The sequence below is a fragment of the Protopterus annectens genome, chromosome 1.part1, assembly GCF_019279795.1.
Source record: "Protopterus annectens isolate FY-2018-M chromosome 1.part1, PAN1.0, whole genome shotgun sequence".
NCBI classification, from domain to species: Eukaryota; Metazoa; Chordata; order Ceratodontiformes; family Protopteridae; genus Protopterus; species Protopterus annectens.
This window is the reverse complement of record NC_056726.1, coordinates 1,993,244,851-1,993,267,250: the sequence shown is the minus strand read 5'-3', so window position 1 is coordinate 1,993,267,250 and position 22,400 is coordinate 1,993,244,851. Positions and strand designations below refer to the sequence as shown.

Here is a 22,400-nt window from a genome sequence, read left to right as displayed (position 1 = left end):
ATCACTATGAATGGATATTATAAAAATAAAAAAAATATATATCACAGGTAAACATAAGAAGTTATTTTTTGTAATATGGGTTATTTGGAATGAAAGATTGAATTAAATTGTGTTTAATGACAAATGGATCTTGGCAGATATATTGGGAAAAATCAGACTAAGGTTGTGGAAGAAGTGGGGGCAATTATAGAAGAAAAACAAAAAGGATGTTATAGGAAATATGAAAAGTTGTAAGAAATAGAAATGTGTATATATGTGTCTATAGATATACAAATATTGTAAATATGTAAAGACTACTTTATGGTATATTAAATAATAAATTTTTCCAGTAGGTGTCATGGGATCTTTTACATCAAACCACACACGTTAAACTGGAAAACAGTGTCAAAAGCACTAAATGTGCCAACTCCAAATTGAAAACTATGACACTGAAGAGATCCAGCAATAAAGGACCACCAACCAAATAACATGAACGTGAGCTTTATTATACCAAAATAAAATAAAGAACCATTAAACACTTAACTTAATCACGCATTTTTCTTCCCAGTTCTTAGGACTTCATCAGATAATCATACCCTTAAGTAATACCCTTTATATACTAATGTAAATTATTCCATTCATGATAAAAACAACTAGATAATTAAATAATTAGATGAGTAAATGAAAGCCAATTAATATAATGCATTACAGTCTAGGGTCTGAGTTAACTAACTTCTTCTTTATGTTTATACACCATTTCTCACTGTATCAAATAAAGTAACAATAAAATTAATAAAATAAACCTATAAATGCTAAAACAGTTACCCAAGTCATAATAAATACAATATAAAAATATCGTGCAGCACTACTACCCTCATATAGCCAAAATCAGAAAATGCAAAACATCTTCTTTAAAATAAATATTAGTATTAAAACATTTCTACAAAGGTATACAATGAAGCCCATAAAGTTTTCTACAACAAATTTAAATATATGAATAAACTTTCAGTACCATCCATGTAATAAATCATAAATAAAAATAAAAATAAAACATAAAAAATGATTTTATTTCATACTTTATTAACTTAGGCCATTAATTACAACCTAGCTACTCTTAACTTAAGCACTGGTGCTAGGCAGATATTTTCACTGAGGTCAGTGGCCACATTTGCTTGTAAAACCAACTGCCAATAAATTGCTACTCTATTTTTTTCTTCCCAGAGCCCTCTTCTTACATTCCATAGTATTACTTCAAGCACAAAAAAGAAAAACTTGGCTTCCTTAAAGCTCAATGTATGTTTATACAGGGCATTGCTAACATTCTTTTTTTTAATATCATCCCAGTGTTCATATATCCTATGTTTTAAGGCCTTTTTGTTTTTTCCTACATAAAATGCCCCACATGGCTTACAGGTAGACAAATAACCCACCCTTTACTATCAGAATTACTGTAACTCTTAGCCTGTATCAGTCTATCTCTACTAGGAATGTAAATATCACTTTTATTAAGAAGCCACAATGAATGCATCTACTACACTTAAATGTTCCTGTCTCCTCCACTTTATTTTCATAATTTCCCCCATTATGGCTTTCTAAAATATCTTTAATATTTGAGCCCTTTTTAAAAATACATTTTATTGGTCCTTTGAATACAATAATTAGGTCAGAAAACTTCTGAATAACCCCCAATAGGTGTTAATAATACTTTTATAATGTCAGCATCTCTACTATAATAAATAAGAAAGGCCCCATTATATTCTGCACCATCTTTTTTATTATCCTGAAGCCTATTCACTTCATTGTTGTTACTCCCCTTAAACTCTTCATCAATGTTTCCTAGTATTGGATAATATTTATAATTTCTAGCCTCTTTAACTTCCTCCATAACCTCATCTATTTACTTAACTGAATATCTTCTATCAATAAACACATCCTTTAGTTTCTCACATTCCAATTTAAAACCTCTTCTTCTGAGGTGATCGTAGAGGCTCTTATGAATTGACCTTTAGGGATGCTCCTTTTTTGTTTATATGGGTGCTTACTTGTGTAAAACAAATAGGAATTGGAAAATGTTTCTTTTCTATGTACAGTGGACTTAAACTGATGTTTTTCCTCTACAGTATGAATAGTCACACCCAAGTAACTAATTAATCTATCAATCTTATAAGTAAAGTTTAAGAACTCTGTAGTTTGTTCTATATACTCAAAAAATTCCATCAACTTGTTTTCCATGCCATTCCAAAATATACAAATATCATCCAAAAACCTGTTATATAGGTTCCAATATTGCACAAAAGGAAAATTCAATATATATTTACTTTTTCATAACTGTAAAATTATATTGGCATAGCTGGGAGCACAACTTGCTACCATACCTACCCCACTAATTTGCTTGAAATATTCCCCCTCAAAAAATAAAATTGTTGTGGAACACGATTTGCATTAATTCTAGGAGAACTGAAAAGTCCCCAAAATTATATTTACCCTTTTCCACTAAAGCCTCTCCAAACCACTATAAACCTAGACTGTGTGGTATAACACAAAAAAGATCTATTATATCGATAGCAGCAAAAATTATATATTTTGCTAAAATGTTTATTTTCCACTACCCTTAAAAAATCCCATGAATCTTTAAGAAGCCCTCCCTGTTGGGTCCCCATCATCTTTAATTTTAAATCTATAGGTTCACAGGTTGGTACTAGGCTATAGGCCTAGCCATAACAATTCTCTGGCTATTTCTTCCCACAGTATTTACTTCCCTCGATCCCTGTCTAGCAGGGTGACTAACGTGATCCCTGTGGTGAATTTCCTATCTCCCATCCAATCATCAAGGTTCCTTTTGAAGAGGGCAAAATAGGTGCTTTGCTTGACATATATGGGCAGTCTATTCCAGAGTCTGGGGAGTCTCTGGGTCAGGAACCTATCCCTCCATCATGTTTTCTACATTGTGATGACAAGGTTTACATCCCTTGAGCATGTGTCTCTGAAGGATTGGGATTTCTTTAACTGTAGCATGTCCAACAGCTCTGGGTTTGACATGGCATTGTATGTTAAGCAGAGATCGCCTCTGAGTAGACGATATGCAACAGAGTATAGGTGGATTTTTTTTAGACTGTCAGCATAGGGCATCTGCTTTAGGCCTGTGATTCATTTAGTGAGGTAGTTCTGCAGCCTTTCCAGTTGTTGCAGATGTCTTGAGAGGTAAATACCAAACAGGGCATTGTATTCTATAATGGGTCTAATGAGGGATGAGTACATGGGACAATCACCTCCTTTTTTCTGGATAAAAAGCCCTTAGTGATGAGGTGTGCCACATAGAAGGATTTCCTGACTGTTGTGGCGATGTGGTTATCGAAGGTGAGACAACTGTCCACCTGTGTCCCTAAGTCTCTTATCACACTTTCGGTGTTTAGTGTACTGCCACCTATGTGGTAATTCAAGGGTACATGTTTTTTTCCCAAAGGGGATAACTATACATTTCTTTTCATTGTGCTTGAGCCCATGGCTCTGGCACCAAGCATCTGTTTCTGTTAGGCCCTTTTGTAGAATATCCACATAATTTGGAGATTCAATAATGGCTCCCAGTTTGCAGTCATCTGCAAACTTTGTTAGCCAGAGTCCCTTAGTGTTGGCCTGTACTTCAGAGAAGTAGATGCCAAACAAGAGCGGTCCCAGGACTGACCCTTGAGGTACTCCACTTGTCTGGAGCTCGATTTGGAGTCGGCTACTTTTACAATGTGGGTTCTGTCAGTATCCAGTTGGCAACCCATCGAGTGACATACGGATTAAGGCCCAGCTTAGTAAGTTTATCTATGATTCCAGAGTGGGGCATGGTGTCGAAGGCCTTGGTGAGGTCCAGATAGGCTGTGTGGACTGCCTTACCCTTGTTCACGGCTCTGGAGATTGATTCGAAGAAGTCAATCAGGTTCATACTAAGCTATCTGCCCTGGGGCATTTATAAGCCTAGCCCGATTGTGTTTGGCTTACGCCACCCCTTGATTTGAGTATACTATGCCCTTTTTAAAGTTTAGTTTACTGTGCCTCTGTCTAATAGTGACTTATAAATGCCTAGCAGTATGATTCATAGATTAGTACTAGGCTAATTGCCCTTGTGAGCCATTTTAAGCCTAGCCAATTATCCCTTGTGAGACTCAAACCCTGCACCTCTTGTGTATAAGGCAGACACCTTGACCATTAGGCCACCCTCCCAACCCAATCATGAGACAGGATCGGCTCTTCACGAACCCAAACTGCATGAGGCCCAGTGTTTGAAGGTTGCCAATGTCTTTGTAAGTGCCATGATAATACGTTCCACGGCCTTGCAGATCAGGCTTGTCAGACTGATGTGGCGGTAGTTCCCGGGATCCAAGGTGGATCCCCCCTTGTGGGGTGGGATAACTGTAGCTGTGTGCCACTCAGTGGGCATGAAGGCTGAGGTGAGTCTATGATTAAACATGACACTTAGGTGAGGTGTCAGTTCATTTTGTAGTTCATGTAATACACAGCCTGGGATGTCGTCTGGTCCCATGGATGCTGTATTCTTAGCTTTGGAGAGTGCGTTTTTTACCTGTGTGGCCATTATTACCGGAATTTGGCAATCTTTCGGTATTGAGATGGGGCCTTTAGGGGGTGAGAGGGGGGTGAAGTTTGCACTGAATCGATCTGCCAGGATATTGACAATATCCTTGGGATCAGTATATTTAATGCCATTCTGTTGTAGCTTAGAGTAGATCTGAACATTGCCATTTTAGATTCTTGACACAGCTATATAATGCCTTGTGGTCGAATCTTTGGCAATTTTATTTTACTAACTAGCTTTGGAGGATTTTATGCGGGATCTCAGCTTCTAAATTTTCCTTTTTTTCTGCAACAGTTTCTTCCTTTTGTTGTAAAGTTTGTTTATGGCAAGGGACCACCAGATTGACTTCCTTTTTTTGGAGGAGAGCATCTTGGTTCTATTGGGGATGGCCCGATTCATTCACGAGTGGATGTGCTCGTACAGTGCCTTAGTGTAGGATTCAGCAATCGAACTTTCAGTTCCCGTCTGCATGGGTGTCATGAAGTTTGTCACTTCTGACTTGAGTAACATGAAGATGGCCTTGGAGAAGTTTTTTGTGAAGGTTTCCTTACTTACTATATATTTCAGGATGTGTTTTGGACTCATAGGCAGACACTATGGGCCTAAAGGAGGGTCATCTGTGCTTTTCTGCACCTTTGGGATTCCAAATACTGATGATATAATGAGTCTATCCATTCTTAAAAAATTATAAGTGTCCAGATGAATTAAATCATCCATCAATATGTAACTCAAGACACGCTCTATCTTAGGGTAAGCTATGCTGATTTTATTTTTAGAGACTTTATCATACTTATTAGTGTCACCTAGAATGTCCATCATTTTACCTACATAAATAATAATGTCCATTAAAACAGTCCTTCCCCCTTTATCAGGTCTCACTACTCCAATATTTGTTCAATAATTGCCTTTCTTCAATAGGGAGATTAGGATTCACCTTGTTCTTATCCAACAACTCCAATAATTGACTTGGGAATTATTATCACCACAATTACAACAGAAAAGGAAAGTAACAGGAGTACCCCGTGAAGAAAAGGAGATTGTTAGGGCAGAAAATTATGTAAACAAACAGGACAAGGAAATTATTAAGATAAAAATAACTACACTTATTGTTATAAAAATGATAACATTTTCAATTATAGTAGTGTGGACCTAAATACTACTTATTTTAATTTTTTCATGAAAGGGTTCAAATTTATACCCAGCAAGAAAAGTGATATAAATAAATTAATTACCAACCTTAAAATATTTAACTAGAAAAAAGTATTTGGATATCATTTTTCTAGGATGGACAAAGCAAAGAAAACTGATATGGTCCTAAAATGAAAAATACCTACAACCCCCCCCCCCCCACTTCATTCTCAACTAAAACACTATGAGGTAATTATGGAGAAGGAATTAAGAAAAGCACTGGATAAGAACAAGGTGGGTCCAGGGTCCTAATCTCCCTACTGAAGAATGGCAATTATTGAACAAATTAAGTAAAAATAAAAATATTAGACTAATGAGACCTGATAAAGAGGGAGGTACTGTTTTAATGGACAATATTGTTTATGTATGTAAAATGATGGACATTCTAGGTGACACTAGTAAGTAAGATAGAGTCTCTAAAAATGAAATCAACATAGCTTACATTAAAATAGGTTGTGCCTTGAGTGATATGTTGATGGATGATTTAACTGATCTGGACACTTATAATTTTTTAAGAATGAATAAACCCATTATACCATCAGTATTCTGAATCCCAAAGGTGTAGAAAAGCACAGAGGACCCTCCTTTAAGGCCCATAGTGACCGCCTATGGGTCCAAAATACATCCTATAGCGAAATATATTGATTTAAAATTAAAGCTGATGGGGACCCAACAGGAAGGATTTCTGAAAGACTCATGGAATTTTTTTTAAGGGTAGTAGAAAATAAACTTTTTAACAAAAATTTTTGTTACTATCGATATAATAGATCTTTTTTTCTGTTATACCTCACAGTCTAGATTTATAGTGGTTTCGAGAGGCTTTAGTGGAAAAGGGTAAATATAATTTTAGGGACTTTTGAGTTCTCCTAAAATTAATGGATACTGTGTTCCACAACAATTTTATTTTTTTGAGGGGGGAATTTGTCAAGCAAATTAGTGGAGTAGCTATGATAGCAACCTATGCTGCCAGCTATGCTAATACAATTTTACATATATGGGAGAGTAAAAAAGAAGTTATGTACTCACCATAACGTTCCATCTGTGTTGTCGTCTTCATTCATTCTTGATGAATGAGACTCAGTTCAGTTCTTTGGAACTGGACTCAGCTGTTATACTGCTCACGCCAGCCAAAAAACTCTTGAGCTAAGACTCTACCCACAATCCCCCTCTCTCCATTACCTCAGATCGAGTTTGCAGATTATAGCAAAAATATACAGAGAAATTATAAGCAAAAGCAATGTCCAAGGAAACAACTCTATGCAAACCCAGGACAAGGGTTCAATCCCCCAGGAAATCTGCAGGAGAGGGAAGGTGGGTGGGATGTCAAGAATGAATTAAGATCGGCAACATAGATGGAATGTTATGGTGAGTACATAGGATCATAGGATTATGGGAAGTTACTAGGCTATTGGCCGTGATCCCCTTCCAAGCCTAGCCAAGAATTTAGCCCATGTTCCAACAAGTCAGCACCCTATGCCACTGTCCAGCAGGGACACAGGTGGAATCCCAGGGATGAATTTTCTGTTCCCCATCCAATTATCCAGGTTGTGCTTAAAAAGGTTTAATGAGGTACTCTGCTTTACGTGGAGAGGGAGTCTATTCCACAAAAGGGGGAATCTCTGGGACACAAATCTGCCCCGCCAACAAGTCCTATTGCTGTCATAGACCAGGTTGAGGTTGCGCGTGCGGGTTACTCGAGTGGAGCTTGACTTGCGGATATGCAGCAGTCTCATGAGGGTGGGGTCTGAGATTGCTTTCTATGCCAGAGAGAAGTCACCTTTGAGGAGTCTGTAGGAGAGGGACAGGGCTTTTAGCCTGTGTAGAGTAGATATTTGATGCCCTGGATTCTCCGGGTGAGGAACCTCTGTGGTCTCTCCAGCTGCTGCATGTGCTTTGTGAGGTACATGCCGAAAGGGGCATTGTACTCAATAATTGGTCTTATAAGGGAAAAATACAGGGATGTTATGAACACCTTGTCCCTGGATGAGATACCCTTACTAATGAGGTGGGCTATGTAGAAAGCTTTCCATACAATGGAGGCAATATGGTGGTCAAAAGTCAGTTTGCTATCAACCTGAGTGCCCATGTCCCTCATGACTGATTGCATGTTTAGTGCCTTATTATCAATGTAATAATTTGTGGGGATATTATTCTCCCCAAAAGGGATGATGATACATTTTTTGGCATTCAGTTTTAGCCCATGTTTCTAGCACCAGTCATTTGTTTGGGTGAGACCCTCTTGGAAAATGTCCACATCACTAGGGGAACTGATGACAGCACCCAGCTTGCAGTCATCTGCAAACTTGGTCAGCCATGGCCCACTAGATTTGGCCCCCACCTCTGAGAAGTATATCCCAAACAGAAGAGGCCCCAAGACCTATCCCTGGGGTACACCACTTATTACAGGTCTACTATTTGAGGTGGCTTCCCCTATTTTGGCTAGATGGGCTCTATCAGCGAGCCAGTTTGCTATCCATCTGGCAACATATGGATTGATGCCTAGTTGAGAGAGTTTATCTATTATACCTGAGTAGGGAATAGTATTGAAGACCTTGGCCAGGTCAAGGTAGGCAGTGTGCACCATCTTCCCCATGTCTATGGCCTTAGTGAGTGTCTCACAGAAGTCAACCAAATTTAATAGGCATGACCTCCCCTTGGCATAACCAAACTGTGTGGGATCAAGTGTCTGTAGGTTGCCAATGTCCATGTTAATGAGGTCCATGATAATCTGCTCCATGGCCTTGCAAATCAGGCTAGTTAGGCTGATGGGTTTATAATTTCCTGGATCGGTGGATGCTCCACCTTTGTGAAAAGGGATGACAGTAGCTGTCCTCCACTCAGCTGGGATGAAGCCAGTACTCAGGCTTTGTTTGAATAGGGTGCCTAATAGTGTTGCAAGTTCCTGCCTGAGTTCAGGTAGGATGCAGCCTGGGATGTTATCAGGTCCCATGGAGGCTGCATTTTTTGCCTTTGAGAGGGCAATGGTTACTTGCTCCCTAGAGATAGGGGGAGGGGGGCAGGTAATGGGGATGTCTTGTTTTACTGATGGGGGACAGAGAAGTGAAGTTTTCACATAACATCTTTATCTGATGTTGTCAATCTTTGTTCATTCTTGATGAATGGGACAGAGTCCCCAGCTACTTCAGAACCTGGGTAGCCTTATGGGAGGATATTCTTGAGAACCATAGAGCCAAAGGATGCTCTTCCCCTGGAGACTATATCCAATTTGTAAAGAGTGATAAAGGTATGAGGCAGAGCCAAAGTTGTGGCTGCACAAATTTTGTCCATAGAAGCTTTTGAAGGAAAAACTGCTGATGTGGCAACTGATCTTGTTGAATGAGCTTTAACAGGCACAGGTAACTTTTGGTTGTTATGTGTATAAACAAAAGTAACACAATCTCTCAGCCATTTAGATAAAGTCACTTTTGATACAGCTTGCCCCACCAGAAAAAGAAATGAACAATTAAATCTGATTTCCTGGACTCTTTAGTCCGATTTGGGTAAAAACATAGTTGTCTATGTACGTCCAGTAAATGTAAGCAATATTCACCTTTGTTAGAAAACTTGGGAAAGAAAACTGGTAACTCAACAGTTTAATTAATATTGGATTCAAAGACCACCTTAGGAAGAAAGGAAGGATTAGTTCTCAATGACACCTGTCTTTATGAAAAATGATATACGGGGGTTTTGCACATACTGCCTGGATCTCTGAGACTCTTCTGGTGGAAGTGATGGGTACTAGAAAAAGAGTTTTCCTGGAAAGGAATTTGGGATGGCAAGTGGCCACTGGATCAAAGGGAGGTAGTACTAAAGATTGCAAAACCTAGGTCAGCTCGCACGGAGCTAAGGGATCTTTGAATTGAGGTTTTAGACGTAAGGCACCTTTTTGAAAGACCTTGCATAGGTGATGGGAAATTAAAAAATGGTCATTGTATCTGTTGTGAAAATTAGAAATGGCTGCTAAATAAACTAATGTAGGAAGCAGAAGCTCCTTGATCAAAAAAGGCGGCCAAAAATTCCAAAACTTTTTCAACAGGGCCCGAAAAGGGGTCTTAGTTGTTTTCAGAAGCCCATATTGAAAATCTCTTCATTTACTGGAATAGAGACTCCTGGTGGAAGATCTGGGGGAAGCCAGAAGAATTTTTTTTTCAGGGAAGTTATATTATTCTGCCTGGAGAAAATGTAATTGGAGGAACCAGGCTGAGAGCTTGAGAGAGCATAGACTGGGATGCACCAATCCCTTCGGTTGAGACAGCAAGTCTGGGAGTGGGTCCAGAATCCACCGATGGTGAATCAAGTGAGGCAAAAGAAAGGGGAATCAAATTTGACTGGGCCAGAAGGGGGGCAATAAGAATCACTTTGCTTCACAACCTTTGGACTTACTTTAGGAAGAGGAGTATGGGTGGAAATGGGGGGAAGGAATAAAGAAGACCCAAGGGCCAATTGAGAAGGAGAGCATCTCTCGGGGACTCCCCCTGAGGGGGGATTAGGTTAAAGTAGCTGCTGCACTTGTTGGTTGAGGAGGCAAAGAGACAGCAACAAGGCTAGCCCCATCGGCAAAAGATTTCCTTTGCCACTTTGGAATTGAAAGACCAGTCGTGAGGCAGTAGAATGCGTCTGCTCAGCTCATCCACTATCATGTTGGAACTCATCGGGATATGCGTTGCCACAAATAAGCAGTTGGAAGATATCGCCCACTGCCACACTTTGAGAGCTTCCCAGAAGAGGGAATAGGATTTGGTTCCACCCTGTTTACTGATGTACCAAACCACCGACATGAATGACTGGATTGCAACTGTTCCCAGAGGAATTGCAGACTGAAAGGCTTCCAATGCTAGGAGCACTGCTCTCATCTCCAGGACACTGATGTGCAAATTGGCCTCTTGTGGAGACCAAGTGCCTTGGACTGCCCTTCCCAGATAATGCCCTCCCAAGTCCATCTGGGAGGTGAGCGTGGTCACCATGGCCTTGGATTGTGGGGAAACAAAGGGACGGACCATTAGTATTTCTTCTGACTGCATCCACCAAGATAGATCCTTTTTGCAACATCCTGTTACTAGGATTAGGTGAGTCATTGGATGAGACATAGTGGACCATTGAGAGGCCAGAAACAGTTGAAGTACCCTCATGTGAAAGCTCGTCAAGGGAACCAGGGTGATAGCTGTCACCATAGAACCTAGGGCTTGAAGGACAATGAGACCAGGTACTTTGTTTCTCATTAAAATGAGCTGTACTTGAGACCTTATCTTTTGAAGTCTGTGAAAGGGTAGAGAACCTATACAAGAAACTTTGTTGAGGTGGGCTCCTATGAATTCTAGGTCCTGAGTGGGATACAGCTGTGACTTTTCTTTGTTTACTGTTATGCCCAGGACACTGAACAAGTGTATGTTGAAGTCTGTGGCTTGAAGCAGTAGATGTCTGGTAGGAGAGGTGAGAAGCCAGTCATCTAGATAAGGAAACACCCAGAATCCATGTAATCTCACATGAGCTGTGACTGCTACCATGCATTTGGTGAACACTCTGGGGGCTGTGGTGAGGCCAAAGGGCAGCGCTCTGAACTGATAATGACTGGACCCTAGCCAAAAGCAGGGATACATTACTGAGCATTTGTCCATCTTTATGTGGTGATGTGGAGCTTGAAAATCTATACAGCACATCCAATCATTTTCCTATAGAAAGAGGAGAAAAGATTGAACCATGACCATCCAGAATTTTGTCTGCTGATAAACTTGTTCAGAAGGCTGAGGTCCAATATTGGCCTCCAGTCCCCCATCTTCTTTGGCACTAAAAAGTACCTGGAGTAAAATCCGAATCTTATCTGGTCTGGCAGGACTAAGACTCTTTTTTTTCTAGCACCTTTTGAACTTCTATGGCTGCTTGAACCCTCTGATTGGGTGGGATATCAGGGAGTTTTCTCATTGATCTCTGGAAAAGAGTTTAGTGTATGTGATAGCCTCTGGTAATGATTCTCTGCACCCAAGTATCAGAGGTTATTTGTCGCCAGGCTGTTGAATGCATTGAGAGTCTTCCCACGACTGCTTACAGAGGTAAGCAACTGGGCCTCCTTTAAGGAGTGCTGGTAGAGTTATCCAGAGAAAGAGTCTCTGGAACCCTGGTTTTGCTATCCACCTCTACCTCGGGGGTGGCATCTTCCATCTGAGCTCCCCTTCTGCCCCAAGGGGAGTCAATGCTATGTGTGTTCTGGAAAGGCCCTTGGGACTTTTTCAACCATATCTTTCCACTCCTCTGATTCCTGGAGTAGAAAAATGAATGCCCACAGCAGACAGGGTGTTTCCATCCTTTCACACCTGGCTAGTGTGTCCTTCATCTTAGGGTCAAACAAAGATGATTTGTCAAAAGGAGCATTGATGAAGGAGGACTTGAAGGGCTCCATGAATTCACACAAGCGCAGCCAGGCTTGGCACCTTACGGCAACATTGGAACTCGCTGCTCTGGTCAGGTCTTCAGCTGCATGTGCAATGAGCTGCATGGACAAGTCAGAAATAGACTCCAGGGTGACTAGCTGAGAGGTGACCTTGTTCTGCACCTTGTCAGACAATGCTCCTGCCAGAGTATCTGATAATTCCTTAATCAGGTCTCTCTGGAGTCTAGTAAAATGTGCCATGAAGTTTAAGGACCTGAGTGTGAAGGTCTATGAAGTGTAGACCCACTTTCCAAATCTGTCCATTGTCCTAGACTCCCAGTTAGTAGGGTGGACATGAACTCTCATTGGTGAGTTCTTTCTTGGTGGCAGCCGCCACCATCATGGCATCTGCTGCTAAACCCTTGGCCCAATACTGGTGGTCTTCAAGAGGTAATAACATTTTGTCTGGTCTCCGGAGAATAGGCTCTATGGAGTCAAGAGTCTTCCAAGTCCACTGCGTGGTCAGCTTGATAAGATTGTCAGTGGGTGGGGTCACCCAGAAAGTAGATGGTCGAGCACCGAACACTTGCAAGTACAAGGATTCCTCTGAGGTCGGGTCTTGGGGCTTCCAGTTACCCCTCTGCTTCAGGATCTCTAGGATGTCTCCAAAGGAGACTTCAGGGGGTGACCGTGGGGAACCTTCTCCTTCATAGTAATCTGAGTCCTCAGTGATGGATTCTTCTGGGAATCTAGGTGCTTCCTCTTGCACTTTTTCTTATGGGTGGTTCCTCAGTGGGGATCTCTGAGGAAGACTCCAAAGAAGAGGGGCCCTGTGCAGGGGTAACTTGAAGCATTGGTGCTCACTGTCCTGTTGTGGAAATTGGTGTCAGCTCTGGACCAGAAGATATGGTAATGTGACCTCTAATGCAGGAAAAATCAGCTGAGAGCCTGCAAAGGCTAAAGTTCTTTCCATAACCTGGAAGGCAGGACCCCCCCCCAAGGAGGAGTGGGAGCTCAGAACTGAGAAAGACCACCTTGGAAAAGGCCCTGAGAGCCAAGGTCGGCTCCGTATAAAGAACAAGAGCTGATCTGAGACCCTCAAAACCAGCAGTGGAGTCTTGGCCCCAAGAATATGTTAGAGCAACATCCGGTGCCAAGTTATGGATGCCTATTGGCACTGGAACAGCTGGTACCACGGGGATCGAAGTGCTGGGCTCCAAAACTCTGCTGGAAGTCAGAGAAGAAGACAGTGAAGAAGTCCTTGGAGAAGATACCCCAACTCCAGGAGGGAGAGGGGCCTGAGAAAGGGCAGGAATATATCTGGCCACCAAAAACTGATCCACCAATCTCATGATGCCTACCTATGAGAGACTCCTGGAGGATTGAACAGATAATCCTGAAGGGGACTCAGGCATTCCAGAATGGAACTGGCCAACTGGCTCGCAAAAGGGTCTTTTGAAGGTGAATACCTCATCCTGGGAAAGAGATCTGTGTCTGGTTTCAGCACTGAGGGGGTGGGCAGACCCTGCTGAGCCACCACTGGATAAGTCACCACCGAACTGGAAACTAAAGAAGGCAATGCCAGTGCTGGTGCTGAAGGCACTGTAGTAGCAGTAGTCAGTGCTGAGGATTCCTTAAGTTGTAGTTTTGGTACCTTTGCTATTGGTTCCACGGAGGTAGTCAGAACCATAGCCTTAATTTTTTGTTCCACTGGTGCCATTGGGGATGCAGGTACTGAGTGGCTTTTCTTTTTTACAGGGTCTGATTTTAGGGAATAAGACTTGGACAAAGCTTCACTAAAGGTAGTTTTTAACAAGCCCTTCAATATGAGGTTATTCCAATGCTCATCCAATGCCCAGTTACTAAAGGCGTGGCATATGTCACAATTTTGATCAAGATGTGGACTCCTAAACAATAAACACACGAAAGATGCCCATCAGAATTCAGCATCTTTCTTCCACAGTCTTGGCACTGTTTGAATCCAGAAGTGCCTCTATGCTTTTCTGCCATTTTCACAATTAGCATATTAAAGAAACAAGCTAAACACACACACACACACACACACACACACACACACACACACACACACACACACACACACACACACACACACACACATACACACACACACACACACCAAGGACTGAAGGAAGGTCTACCAATGATGGTAGTGGAGAAATACCAAAAGGTATAAGAGAAAAGAGAGAAGGGGAGTACCAACGATGGTACTAACAATTACCACAAATGGTTAGAAAGGTGAGAGAGAGGCTACCAACAATGGTAACAAAGATTACTAGAAGTAAGGGATACAGTATTCAAACACATGCAGAGAAATAATGCAAAGTATAATATAGAAAATATATATCTGTTTAGCTACAGAAAGCGAAATACAAAGAATTAGCTTAATAAGGAGAATTTCAAAGACTTAGCTGAGAGCAATGGCTGATGCTTCTTGCTTACAGAGTGGCAGATGAGATCTGAGATAATGGAGAGGGAGGATTGTGGGTAGAGTCTTACCTTGAGAGTCTTTTGGCTGGCGTGAGCTGTATAACGGTCGAGGCAGTTCCAAGGATTTGAACCGACTCCCATTCATCAAGAATGAATGAAGACTGACAACATAAAATTATATATTTAATTCCCTTTATGTACACTACTGGAGCCTATATAAGAGGTTTTTGGATGATATTTGTATATTTTGGAATGGCACGGAAGACAAGTTGATGGAATTTTTGGAGTATATAGAACAAACTACAGAGTTCTTAAAATTTACTTATAAGATTGATAGATTAAACGTTAGTTACTTGGATGTGACTATTCATACTGTAGAGGAAAAACAGCAATTTAAGTCCATTATACATGGAAAAGAAACATTTTCCAATTCTTATTTGCTTTACACAAGTGCACACCCATATAAACAAAAAAGGAGCATCCTTAAAGGTCAATTTATAAGAGCCTCTAAGATGACCCCAGAAGAACAGGATTTTAAATTGGAATGTGATAAAACTGAAGGATATATTTATTGATAGAAGATATCCAGATAAGTTAATAGATGAGGTTATGGAGGAAGTTAAAGAGGGTAGAAATGATAAATATTATCCAATACTTGTAAAAATTGATGAAGAGTTTAAGGGGAGTAACAACAATGGAGTGAACAGGCTTCAGGATAATAAAGAAGAGGGTGCAGAATATAATGCAGTCTTTCTTATTATAATAGAGAAGCTAACATTATAAAAAATATTATTAACACCAATTGGGGGTTATTCAGAAGTTTTTCTGACCCAATTACTGTAGTCAAAGGACCGGAAAAATCTATTCTTAAAAAGGGTTCAAATATTAAAAATATTTTGGAAAGTCATGATGGGGAAAATTATGGAAATAAAGTGGGGAAGATAGGAACCTTTAAGTGTGGTAGGTGCATTCAGTGTGGTTCCATTAGTAATAAAAGTGACATTTACATTCCTAGTACAGATACAGTGATACAGGCTAAGAATTTCAGTAATTGTGATAGTAAAGGGGTGGTTTATGTGGCTACCTGTGAGCCATGTGGGGCATTTTATGTAGGAAAAAAACAAAAGGGCCTTAAAATGAAGTTATGTCTTACCATAATGTTCCATGTGTGTTGTCAATTTTCACTAGTTCTTGACTGTTGTTCTATGCTCCAAGCCTCGGAATCGACTTGGCCGTTTACTTCAGCTGGTGCCCTCCAAACCCTCGAGCTAGGCTCTACCCATAATCCTCCTCTGTAACTTACCTCAGTTCAAGTTTGCCTAAATTAGTAACAGATAAGAAGTAAGAATATAAATAGAGACCAGATATGTCTCTCTATCATGAAGCCAGTTGCAGAAGATTTTGATCCACTAAGAGTCTCAGGATGGGGGTTGGGGGGGATGTCAAGGATTAGTGAAGATCGACAATAGAGATGGAACGTTATGGTAAGACATACCTTCTTTATCTGATGCTGTCAATCTTCACTCAGTCCTTGACTGTGGAGCAGAGTACCCAGCTACTTTAGTCTTGGGAGTTCTCACTGAAGGATATTCCTAAGCACCATCGAACCAAATGATGCCCGTCCCCTTGAGACCTGATCCAATTTGTAATAAGTGATAAAAGTATGTGGAGAAGACCAGGTGGTCTCTCCACAAATATCATCCAGTGATGCTCTGGCATGAAAAACTGCAGAAGTTGCCACCACTCTAGATGAACAGGCTTTAACTGGGCATGGAAGTTGGAGCCCTTTCGATTAGCAGATAAAAGTAATACTGTCTCTAAGCCATTTTGCCAAGGTAACCTTTGAAACCTGGATTGCCTAAAGATAGAGAAGAACATGCATCAAATAATTGGTCAGACTTTCTGTAATCCTTTGTTCTGTGAAGGTAAAAACGTAGTTGTCTATGGACTCTAGCAAATGAAGGGAATACTCCCCTTTACTGGTAAGATTAGGGAAGAAGACTGGCAACTGAAGTGTCTGATTTATATTAGATACTGAAACTACCTTTGGTAAAAAGGATGGATTAGTCCTAAAGGCAACCTATCCTTGTGAAATATTAAGTAGGGAGGTGTGCAGGATAAGGCCTGAAGTTCAGATACTCTTCTGGCAGATGTAACAGCCACCAAAAATAAAGTTTCCCAACACAAAAACTTTAAGTCACAAGTTGCTGATGGTTCAAAGGGAGACAAAGTAAGGGACCGTAAGGCTAATGTTAGATCGCAAGGAGGAACAGGTTCTTTAAATGGAGGTCTTAACATCAGAAGCACCTTTAAAAATGCTTTGCAGAGTTTGTGTGACAGTAGACATAAGCCATCAAATCGCATATGAAAGTCTGAGATTGCCGCTAGTTGAACTTTAATTGTTGATGCAGAGAAGCAAGATTAGTAGAGGTTAGCTAAGAAATCCAAAACCTTATGGACCAGGCTTGAATAAGGATCAATTTTGTTGTTAAGGGCCCAGTTTGCAAATTTTTCCCATTTATTTTGATAAAAGTGTTCTAGTTGAAGATTTGTGATGCGCCACAATAATTTGTCAGACAGGAGATGATAGGGAAGGATGCCTGACAATCCTTGGAATTGGAGAAGCCATGCAGTGAGCTTGAGATGTTGGAGATTCGGATGAACCATGCCTTCCAGATGAGATAGCAGATCTGGAGCTGGGTCCAGAATCCATGGTTTCCGAAGAAGGTGAGGCCAGAGGAAGGGAAACCAAACCTACTGAGGCCAGAAGGTGGGGGGTGGCAATGAGGATTACTGAGTTTTCCATCCTCTTGGCTTTCTTTAGAAACTGCAACATCACACCTTAGGTAGAAAGGAAGGATAAGCATGCAAGGAAACTCTGTCTTTGTGAAAAACTATGTAAGGAGGCCATATAGATAGAGCTTGGAGTTCCGATACTTGTCTGGCAGAGGTGATGGCTACCAAGAAAAGTGTCTTCCATGACAAAAAATTTATGTTGCATGATAATGCAGGTTCAAAGGGAGGCAAAATTAAGGAAGACAGAACAAAATTTAGATCCCATGGAGCTGGAGGTTCCCTGACTGGAGGTCTTAGCAGGAAGGTCCCTTTTAGAAAGGCCTTACAGCGTTTGTGGGACATGATTTTTAGCCCCATTTCCCCAATATCAAAGTTGGATAAAGCAGCTAGATAGACTCGACTGTAGCTGCTGCTGCCCCGTCGTTAAAAAGTTTAGCAAGAAATTCTAGCACTGCAGTGATGGGAGCCGTAAAGGGAGCTATATTGTTCTCAGAGGCCCAGTGTGAAATTTATTTTCCATTTGCTGGAGTATAGCTTTCTGGCAGAAGGCTTGTGGGAAGAAATCAAAATATGTCTAACTGCTGGGGAGATGTCATGGAGCCTGGCTATTTGTAGAACTGTAGCAGCCACGCTGTCAAATTTAGAGTCTGGATTGATGGATGGAAAGTTCCTGACGAATGTGCCAAAAGGTCTGGAACTGGGTCCAGGACCCACGGTTCCTCTCAGAGATGGGTTCACAGAAAGGGGAACCAAATTTGTCAAGGCCAGTATGGAGCAATGAAAATCAAGGTGCTTCTCAAAATGTTGGCTTTCTGAAGAACCTTTGGTATCAAGGGAAAGGGAGGGAAGGCGTAAAGTAATCCCGGGGGCGAATCGTGTAAGAGCACATCCCTTGGTAACTTCCATGGAGGGGGAATCAGGGTAAAGTAACTGCTGCACTTTGCGTTCATGGACATGGCAAAAAGGTCACAGCAGGGCTGACCCCATTTGTGGAAAATCTCTTCCACAACTTCTTGTTTTAGGGACCACTCGTGAGGCATCAGAATGGCTCTGCTGAGTTTGTCCGCTATCACGTTGGATATCCCCAGGATGTGCATTGCTGTCAGAAATCATTGAGAGGCAACAGCCCATTGCCATACTCTTTGTGCCTCTCGACATAAAGGGTAGGATTTGATTCCTCTTGTTTTTTTATGTACCACACTATTGACATGTTATCTGTCTGAATTGCAATAGTTCCTATCAGGAGAGAGTCCTTGAATGCTTGCAACACGTAGAACACCACTCTCATCTCTAGGAAGTGGTTCTTGTGTTCCTGCCAGATGACTTGCACAGTCTTTCCCAGATAATGCCCCCCCATCTGAGAGGCATCCGTGGTCAGTGTGGCTATTGGTTGTGGAAAAACAAACTGATGCCCCGTGGTCAACTGAGTCATTTGAAGCCACCACCGTAGGTCCTTTTTGCATGACTCTGTGATAATGATCTTGCATGGACCACTGGGAGAAAAGTAACCACTGAAGGACTCTCATGTGTAAACATGCTAGAGGTACTAAAATGATAGCAGCTGCCATGGTGCCCAAAACCTGTAAGACAATCTTTGCTTCTACTTTTCTTTTGGATATCAAGCTCTTGATTTGATGGTGTAGGGACTGAATCCTTTCAAGGGTAAGTTTGGCCAACATTTCCCTTGAGTCTAACTCTGCACCTAAGAATGTAAGATGCTATGAAGGCAACAAGGCAGAATTTTTGAAACTTATTGTAGTGTCTAGCTTGCACAGAGATGGATGGTTTCATCCCTTGCTTGCACTAGTAGATGCTTGGTGGTGGAAGTTAGGAGCCAATCATCTAGGTATGGAAACACACGGTATCCCAGGTGCCTCAAGTGATCTGTAACCACTGCCATGCATTTGGTGAACACTCTGGGGGCTGTAGTGAGACCAAAGGGCAGAGCTCGAAACTGGTAATGACTGGCTCCCAGACGAAAGCATAAGTGTCTCCTGGATCACCTGCAATTTTATGTGGTAGTACGCAACCTGGAGATCTACTGAGCACATCCAATCATCTTTCTCCAGAAAGGGGAACACTGACTGTAGTGTCATCATCTAGAATTTTGATTTCTTGACAGACTTGTTTAATCTGCTGAGATCCAAAATGGGTCTCCAGTCCCCTGTCTTTTCTGGAACTAAAAAGAACCTTGAGTAAGTTACGAATCCTATTTGGTCTGTGGGGACATTTTGTATGACTCTTTTTTCTAGCAACTTCTGTACCTGTAATGTTACATGGTCCCTTTGACTGGGTGGAATATCTGGGACAGATTGTTTCTCCAAGGGGGGAGTGGAAAAGGGGATGTAATAACCTCTGGATATGATCATTTGTACCTCTCTAACCAGGCGTTTGGGTACAGCGATAAGCACCCCCCCAACTGCCTCCAGAGATGGACAGGTAGGTCTCCACTCAGGAGCGCTGAAAGGGCTTTCCAAGGAAAGAATCCCTGTCACCGTGGTTCTGGGACCTCCTATGCCACAAGGTTGGTGTCTTCCATTGTTACTTCCCCCTCTGCTCCTGGGGGAAGAGTCACCACGTGCATCAGGAAATACTCTTTGGGATTTGTGGAACCACATTTTCCCCCTCTCTGACCTTTGGGATAAGGTCTAGTGGGGATGGAAAAATGGACCCCTATGGCAGACAGAGTTTTTCCTTCCTGCTCGCACCTGGTCAAAGTCTCTAACTTTGGGCCAAACCATGATGAGCCATCAAATGGAGCATTAGTGAAGGAAGACTTGAAGGGTTCAGCAAAATTACATAATGCATTCAGGAATGTCTCCTTAAGGAAATTCCTGTACCTGCTGTCCTGCTTGCTTTATTGGCTGCATAAGAGATCAGTCGCATGGAGGAGTTAACCACAGAGTGTAGGGTGGAGAGCTGAGAGGAAACTTTATCTGAAACCCCAGCAGCTACAACACCCTGAAGGGTATCTCCTAGCTCTTTCAGGAGAACCCTCTGTAGTCTCGTACAATGGGTCAAGTAATTCAGTGATCGAACCGTAAATGCCGCTAAAGAAAAGGAATGCTTTCCATATCTGTCCATCGTCCAAGAGTCTTTATTCGGTGGATGAACAGATGAAGTTTCTGACAATTCCTTCTTGGTGGCCACCCGTCACCACCATAGCATCTACAGGGACAACTTTGGTTAAAAATTCTTTCTCTGTTGGTGGGTAATAAATCTGTTAGGCTGCCTCGGAACAGGTTCTAATGTATCTGGAAAGCCTCACACCTTCTGAGCAATCACATTCATCAATTGGTCAAAAGGTGGAGACACCCAAGAGGTGGAAGGGCGAGACCCAAAAGCTTCCAGGTATACCGACTTGTCCTCAGAAGGATTGGTGGGTTTCCAGCCACTCCTCTGTTTAAGGATCTCCAAGATGTTTGCAAAGGCGACATCTTCAGAGGGGGACCATGGGGACCCTTCTGAATCATCCAGGTCGGTGTATGAGGAGAGTCTGTGTGCTTCTTCTTGCACAAACTCTTCCAAGGGACCTCCTCAGAGGGTACTCTGGAGAAGTTTTGGAAGAGATAGTCTTGCTTGCAGGGGCTTCCTGGGGCTTAGGGTCTCTACACTTGGGGGGCAGTGATGGTGCTGAGACAGACAGAGGTGTTTTTGGGGGAAGTGTACTCGAACCCAAAAGTGGAGCCATCAGAGGTGACAGCACTCTCTCCATCAGCTCAAAAGCCCCCTCACCCTGCTCTGAGGAGGTCCCTGGCTCCGAAGAACTGAAAGACCAACCCTGAAGGAGAGTGGTTGGCTCCAAGCCAATGTAGGAGCCAAGCTCAACCAGGTTGAAGCCCCGAGAGGTAGAATCAGCTCAGACGGCTGTCCGATCCGACTCTCCTCCCTGGACCCGACAGGAGAACGTTGGCTCCTAGACTCCTCAGATTCCGATGGAACCGAGGTAGTCAGAGCAGATGTCGGAACCAACGAGAAGGTCTCAGTTCCAAAGCTTCCACTACTATAGGGCCCAAGTCCTCTGGCTCCGAAGCCCCCAATTGGGTCAGAGGAGGAATCGAAGAAGGGGATGGTGCCTTTGTCAGCTCTGGTTCCTTTTGGGTCAGAGTAGACAGAAATTTTTCCAGCACCAGTGTACAAAGTAATCTCTTCACCACCTGCCCCATGGCATCATTGGACAAACTACTGGATGAACGGGAGGACAATGAAGGTGATCTTGCCCTTTCTAGGAGCAGATATCTAAAAGTTGGAGTAACCAGCTCCAAAACTGGGGACCGTCTCCTAACTTGAAACTCTCTCGGTTCCGTAACTGAAAATAGAAGTGAAGAGTTAGACTTTTCAGAGCCAAGAGCCCTTGGTTCCGAGGTAGGTGATTTAGCCACAATTTATTTAGGCAGCTCCAAGGCTGGATCCGAGGCAACAGTTCTTTTCCCTGATTTCTCTTCTTTTGGGGAAGAAGGGGAATCTGAGGAAGGTTTGGAGCTCTGAGACCCTTCCAAAGCCTCTGAAAAGGGAACCTTCAATAACCCTCTTACAATCAGCTTGTTCTGGTGTGCCCATTGGTAAGAGACTTTTTTTTGCTGCATTTCTCACATTTCTTGAACCTCGATTGTTTGCATTCTTTTTGATCCTTAAACATGTCTATAACAAAAAGAAAGGCATAAGCAATATGAAATCCCAATAAAGGGAAAAGTTTTAAACTTTGTTACCTCACAAAGTATCTAAGACTGAAACCGAGCAAACCCGTACACTAGGGCAGGTCAATCTAAGAAAAAAATTATATACAACTACTGCTTCACCTGGAAGCTACCAAAGGAAGCTTAGCAATCAAGAAAAATACACCACACAGCTAGTCTACAAATACAAGACAGCTTTTATATATATATATATATATCTATAACGCTAAATGAACAAACCAAAAACTCCAGTGCAGAAGGCAATACGTGAATCAAAAGCATGGAACCAACGAATCTAAAACTAGTAAAACTTTATTAAAAGGTGAGTGCTTTTGCAGCGAAACCCACTGCTTAGTCTGAAGAAGCAGTG

General features: G+C 42.0%; 1 protein-coding gene across 1 annotated transcript in view; it reads right to left on the bottom strand.

Moving 5' to 3' along the window:
- Positions 1-22,400, bottom strand: part of LOC122816787 (dynein axonemal heavy chain 8-like) — a 9,517,065-nt gene that overhangs the window by 991,347 nt on the left and 8,503,318 nt on the right. The gene's annotated exons all lie outside the window — the stretch shown is intronic.